Genomic DNA, 6222 nt, shown 5'->3' with positions numbered 1-6222 from the left:
TCTCTCCTCTCGTTCCCCCTTTCTCCCTCCTTTCTCTCCTCTATCACTCCACCACCACTCCTTAGCTTCCCCACCACCACTCTTTATCTTCCACCACCACCCCTTTCACCGCCAGCCCACTTTATATCTCCATTTCTTCTCTTTCTCCTTAGAAAATCAGCGTCAATTCGAACCAAATACAACCATCGTCGCCGCCGCCGTCTATTTCTTAAATCAACAATAATGGAGGTTAGGGTTTGTGGGTGTGTTTATTTCAAATCAATTAGATGTTTGTGCTTCTTCAACAACAACAAATACAAACATTGGCGGACTTGGCCTTATGCCTGGTGGGTCAAATGACTCACCAGGGCCCAAAATATTTTTTAAGTTTTTTTTAAAAAAAATAAATAAATAAATTATTTTCTAAGTTTTTTTTTTAAAAAAAAATACTAACTTTGAACCTTTTGTTAATGTTGTTGGGTTTTTGATGAAATGTGAACCTAATGCTTGTACAAATTTTAATCTTGTCAATTATTAGTTTGTTAATTATTAGAGAGCTAAGCTTGTCATGTTGTCAATTATTAGCTTGTTAATTATTAGTTTGTTAGTTTTAGTCTTGTCAATTTTAAGCTTGTTAATTATTAGTTAGTACTGTAATCTTGTCAATTTTCTATTTGGATGATCTTTGTAAATAATTTTTCTTGGGAATTTTGGTAAATTTTTTCTTTTTACATATTTGGTTATCAATTGTGACTCACCAGTCGGAAATTCCTGGGTCCGCCACTGAATACAAATCAATTTCGAACAAAAAATCAGAAATTTGAGGTTAGGGTTTCTAATTTATTTAGCTTTGCGTTATATTTTTGTCGAATTACTTCTAGAATTGCTGAGTATATTCGAGAATCGTTTTTCAATTCCCTAATTCAAGTTAATTTAGGGTTTTGATTTCAATTAATTTTTCAATTTTTGATGGTTAATTTTTTTTATTATATTTGATTCTCGTATTCAACATGCAGTTGAATTTGGGATGTCCATGGAGCTAATTTTGTCAAAGTTGACCAGGAGACTCTTCAGTCTCATCCTTGTATCCCTTTTTCTCTTTACTCTCGATTTAATTGTTTAATTTCTGGATTTGCTATTTTTTTTTCATTGTTTATTGATTGGATGAAATAGTTTTTTTTGGGGGGGTTTTAACTTAAATTTTAATTTGCTTAGTGTTGATGCTATGGAAGACTTGAAAGTGTTGTGTTGTGGAAAATTTCTTATTTACATATTGAAATTTGACTGTGGTGAATATTGGATTATGAGCCAGCAATTTCAGTCTAGTGAATTGCCTGGTTCTCGTATTCAACCTTATCGTCATTGGTTTGGTACGTTTTTTCTTACGAAATTGCTGTTATTTTTTTATGCAAATTTGATATAATTTCAATAATTATTGAATATTAAGTTTGGGGATTTGGAAGAATTGAACCGAAGTATTTGATTGAACGTGAAATTTGTCAAATTGCATTGATGATGATTGAATTGGTTGATATAGTAGTTTTGGGGTTTAAAATCAGATTACACAACTCAGTTTTATTGTGAGTGATCTAGGGTTTTTTTAATTTGTTTCAATAATTACGATTGATCCAGGATTTTGATAATTTGAGCTTTTGGAATTGTGAATATACGGAAAATTTGAATTATGGGTACCCGAAGTATTTGACTTGTGAGTATACAGAGTATTTGATACTTGAATCTTGAACTTTAGTAGTTTAATTTGTGGATGTATTGTGAATATTGTATTGGTTGTCATTTAATTTGATTTAAAAAGGTATATATCTTTTTGGGTATATTTTGATTGATTTCTTGATTGTGGTATGCATATATTTTGATCAGTTTTGGGTTTTTTTTATTGAATATGCAAATTAAATCTCATTTGGTAGTGGATAATGGTGGATTATTTCATTATATTTTGTTTCTAGTTTGTCTTCTTATATTGCCTTATTGTACCATAATTGTTAAGTTTCTTGACAAGTATAGCTAAGGAATTAAAATTGGGTTTTGGATTGATTTTCGGAGTTTTTTTTTTTGCGTTTTTTTATCGAATGACTTGAAGCTTGAACCTGTTGCCCTGCTTCCCTGCAGTGCACCCCTACTACTGCTACTTTTGCTCTGTTATAGCTGCTGCTTTTGCTCTGCCGAGATTAGGCAGGTGTGGCTTTAAGCCTATGTTTTTATATTAAGTTACACTTGTTGCCTGCAACTATGGCTTTAATATCTTCTGGAAATGATGAATTTGTTTGGGAGTATTCTTGCTGAAGCCATTGACAAGATTGGGGCTGATGGTGTTATCTGTCGTTCTCAACCTCTGAAACTTACATAAGGGAATGAAGGTCTGTGTTGCTTTTATATTTTACTGCCATGAATAAAAATTGTTCTGTGCACTAGTTTCATTAGAGGAGTGATAAACTGATAGGTGGCTGTTTGTACTCTGTATCTCTCTCTCTCTCTCTTTCTCTCTCTCTCTCTCTCTCTCTCTCTCTCTCTCTCTCTCTCTCTCTATCTCTCTCTCACTTTTTAAAGGATATAGTTGCATACATTGAGTCATCCTTGAACCTGGTTTGATGGGAAATCAACCAAATAATTATTTCTTTTGAGCTTATAATATGGATTAAGCACAAATTTAATTGTTTCTGGTTCATTGGAATGTTACTTTTATCATGTACTTGATCCTTTGCTTTTTTTGTGGTTATGAAATCATATGAACTTATTAGAGTATGTTTTTATTCTCAGGGACCTGTACAGTAACAATATCAGGGGGCCAATACCTAGTGAGCTGGGCAATCTGGAAAATTTGGTCAGTTTGGATCTCTATTTGAACAGTTTCAGCGGTCCAACTCTGCCATTTCGGAGTCTTTGGGCAGGCTATCAAAGTTTTGCTTTCTGTATGTATACTAATCCCTTGCCTGACTAATTTATCCAAGGACTATACCTTAGTTGCCTTTAACATTTGCATTGAAATGTATGTGTGTTGAATGTATGCATGGCCTTATGTGGTCCTATGCTATCTTTCTTGCTTTCTACTAGTTGTTAATGCCAGAATGCAAGTTGATATGGCTTTCACGGCTGCTCTTGAATAATTGATTATGCCTAGCTATGGAATATTGACTGAGTGTAGAAAAAGGGGTTCTCTTAATGCTTGTCAATGACTTCTTAATATGTTTTGAGTGTGTGTATTGAGAAGGTATTTTGTTGTTTGTTTGTTTGTGTTTGTTGTTGTTGTTGTAGACTCTATAGAACGTTTTCATCTGCGATTTTTATTTGATAATTGTTTTCGTGATTTGGGTTTATTCTTTTGATTTTGGTTTGTGTTATTTTTGTTGTTGATTTATTTATTGTTATGAAAGATTGGTTAGTAATGTGGGATATTTTTGTAAAATTTGACAGCTTACATATGGATCTATAATCAAATTGGTGCATGAAATAACAAAATTCAGGCTGCATTCAGGTTGCTCTATTGCCTAATATGGACGTTGCATTCTCTTTAGTGCTGCTGCTTCGGTACTACTGTTGTTTAGCTACTGTGATGCTGTTGTTCTGCTATTGGGCTGCTGTTATTTTTTTTTTCAAGTGTAAAATTACAGGTTATTAATGAAAATTATCAGTTTCAAGTATATTATGTATATCTATAACAGTTGATGATAAATTCAGATGAAAAAAGCAAAAAAAAAACAAATGATTTTTTTGGGCATTTTTGGCACCGGTTAATAACCAGTGCCAATAACAAGTGTATATATATATGTGTGTGTGTGTGTGTGTGTGTGTGTGTGTGTGTGTGTGTGTGTGTGTGTATGTGTTTGTCTGTGTATATATATAAAACTTTTATCCTATTTAGCAATTTAAATCACACTTTTATTCAAATAAGCATAGAATAACATTTACTCCATGTTTTGAATCTTCAATGCTTAATCATTACTAACATTGATTGGTGTTTTATGAATAGCAAGAATAAATAACATATATTTGATTTTAGCTAAAAACGAGGTAAGGTGAAAATGTATGTTTTACTTGCAAAGTTGCAACTTTTTCCTCTAGACTAATAGATTCTACTTGTGAAGTAGCAACATTTGTTTCTAAACTTGTAGATTTATTCCTCCCTTAGCCATACTTCCTCTTTAAGTTAAACCACATTCACAATGAGAGAACTAAACATGACATCGTATGTCTAAGAAGTAGTAATATGCCAAATCAATTTCTATAATATATTTCTTAAACTGGAACATTTCCATTCTTTTACCTTCCAACTGTATGAGATAGTTTCTAATCGAATGGAATTAGTCCATTCAATTCAAAGCATTTGTCATTCACAAGTGGTTTTAGGTTTGAGAAGTAGCAACTTGCTTGCATTTCTTTGCCTATAACTTCTTAATGCAATCCTCATATATTCTAAACCTTTCCCATTTTATCCACTTAGAACATTTCTCTTAGGTTCAAAATAATACTTTGTGTAACTACTTTTTTAAGCATTTTTCATAATTTTGCTAAGTTTTTTCAATAATCATTCATATTAGAGATTAATCAACAATTTAACTCCATATGAAATGGATGAAGAATAGTGTCATTTGATCAATTTTAGATCATAGAGATTCCAATCACTTTCTTATATTCAATCGCATTGAAGATAAGAGACTTTATTGGATTTTCATTCTTGTCTTTTAGAGGGTTCGTACCTCCCATCTCATTTTAACCCTTGAAACATTTTGAGTTGAAGAAAACCAACTTTAGACATGTGACATGGGTTTCTAAAACTTGTCCTTATAGAACTATCTTAGCAAAATAAGGATATAGGTTTACGGTTTATTTTTTAAACTTTTGAGAACGTTTCTCAATTCTATTTCAATCGAGGAAAAAATGTAATCATAAAACTAGAACATATATTACTTACTTAATAAACGCAAAATTCAACTATATTTATCTTTAAAGCACCTAAATTAATACCATAGGCAACTTTAACACTTTATTCAAAATTAAATGGTCCTAATTGAATTAAGTGATTTCAAGATCCTTTATTTGTGTAATAATTGAACAGAAACCGCTAAATTTTCAAGGTAAGTAAATTCTTTACTAATTGCAACTCTTGTAACTCTTGGTTGAATAATTAACCATTTCACGTTTAATTATTACCCTTTGCTTCAAGATTCTAAACTCTCACAACCAATTAAAATTGAAAACTTGATTTATCCCAAGTCACCTAAGATATAGAAATGACACCCAGCTTTGGCACGACCATCATTAATTTATCAAAGGGTTGTTGGGTTTTTAATTGGAAAAACAATCTCAATATTACCGGGACTTAGATTTATTATGTTGTTGATTGATTTAGTGAACTCTAGCGCATCATCAACAACATAAATAAACCTGGCATGCATAATCTACTAATGCATAAATAAACAAAGACATAGTATGGCCCCTAATCTTAAGAAAACTAATAAAGAAAATGCTCCCACTTGAACCTTTTTCCTTTGGGTCTTCACTTCATGGGCTCCTTGGATTAACTGCAATCAGTAATCCTAGTCTATTCTATTTACTTCTTAAATAAAATAAATAAAATTACAAAAAATACATAACGGTATGCAGACCGTACTTAGATTACCAAAATACATCACGATGCGCAGATCGTGTTTAGTAATCTACTGGGCCATACTAGTACTAGTCATTATATAGCAACATAATATCATATATTATAAAATTGCCACATAATAAAATCACGTAAACATGCTTGCCTAAATTACAACATTGAATGTTCATAAACAAGGCAACAAATTCCTAAAATATCTCATATTTTATCATGTAATTAGATAATATCATATAGTATTCATGACCATTAATAAAATATCATATATTTTAAATTAAGCATGAGATAGAATCAAATCTTATTTTAATCTTAAAAGATAAAGCATATTTATCTTTAAAGATTATTCTAACAAACTTAGAATATTTTTTCCGAATTATTAGCCATTCAAATAATTTTAATCAATTACCAAACTAATTATGGATAATCACATTATCAAGTCAATCCTTATCTTTTGGAATCTTGCTCAATTATCCTAAATATTTCAAAGATTAAAACCAATTTCAAATTTAAAATTATTTTAGATAAAATCTTAAATTTATTCTATCTAAAATTAAAAAAAATAAGATTTATTTTTATTGAAAAAACTGGGGAAACCATGACTAAGCTGTTGCCCATCCACGTCACTG

At 31.1% G+C, this 6222-nt stretch overlaps 1 long non-coding RNA gene across 1 annotated transcript; it reads left to right on the top strand.

The window, feature by feature from the left end:
• Positions 1 to 773: 773 nt before the first annotated feature.
• LOC110702885 lies at positions 774 to 3706 on the top strand. The gene is made up of 3 exons (XR_002507608.1): positions 774 to 2354; positions 2755 to 2906; positions 3409 to 3706. It is a non-coding gene; the product is annotated as an uncharacterized LOC110702885 (long non-coding RNA).
• Positions 3707 to 6222: the final 2516 nt, after the last annotated feature.

The sequence above is a fragment of the Chenopodium quinoa genome, unplaced genomic scaffold (genome assembly GCF_001683475.1).
Source record: "Chenopodium quinoa cultivar QQ74 unplaced genomic scaffold, ASM168347v1, whole genome shotgun sequence".
NCBI lineage: Eukaryota > Viridiplantae > Streptophyta > Magnoliopsida > Caryophyllales > Amaranthaceae > Chenopodium > Chenopodium quinoa.
The sequence above is the reverse complement of the archived record's forward strand: the minus strand, read 5'-3'. Positions and strand labels throughout refer to the sequence as shown.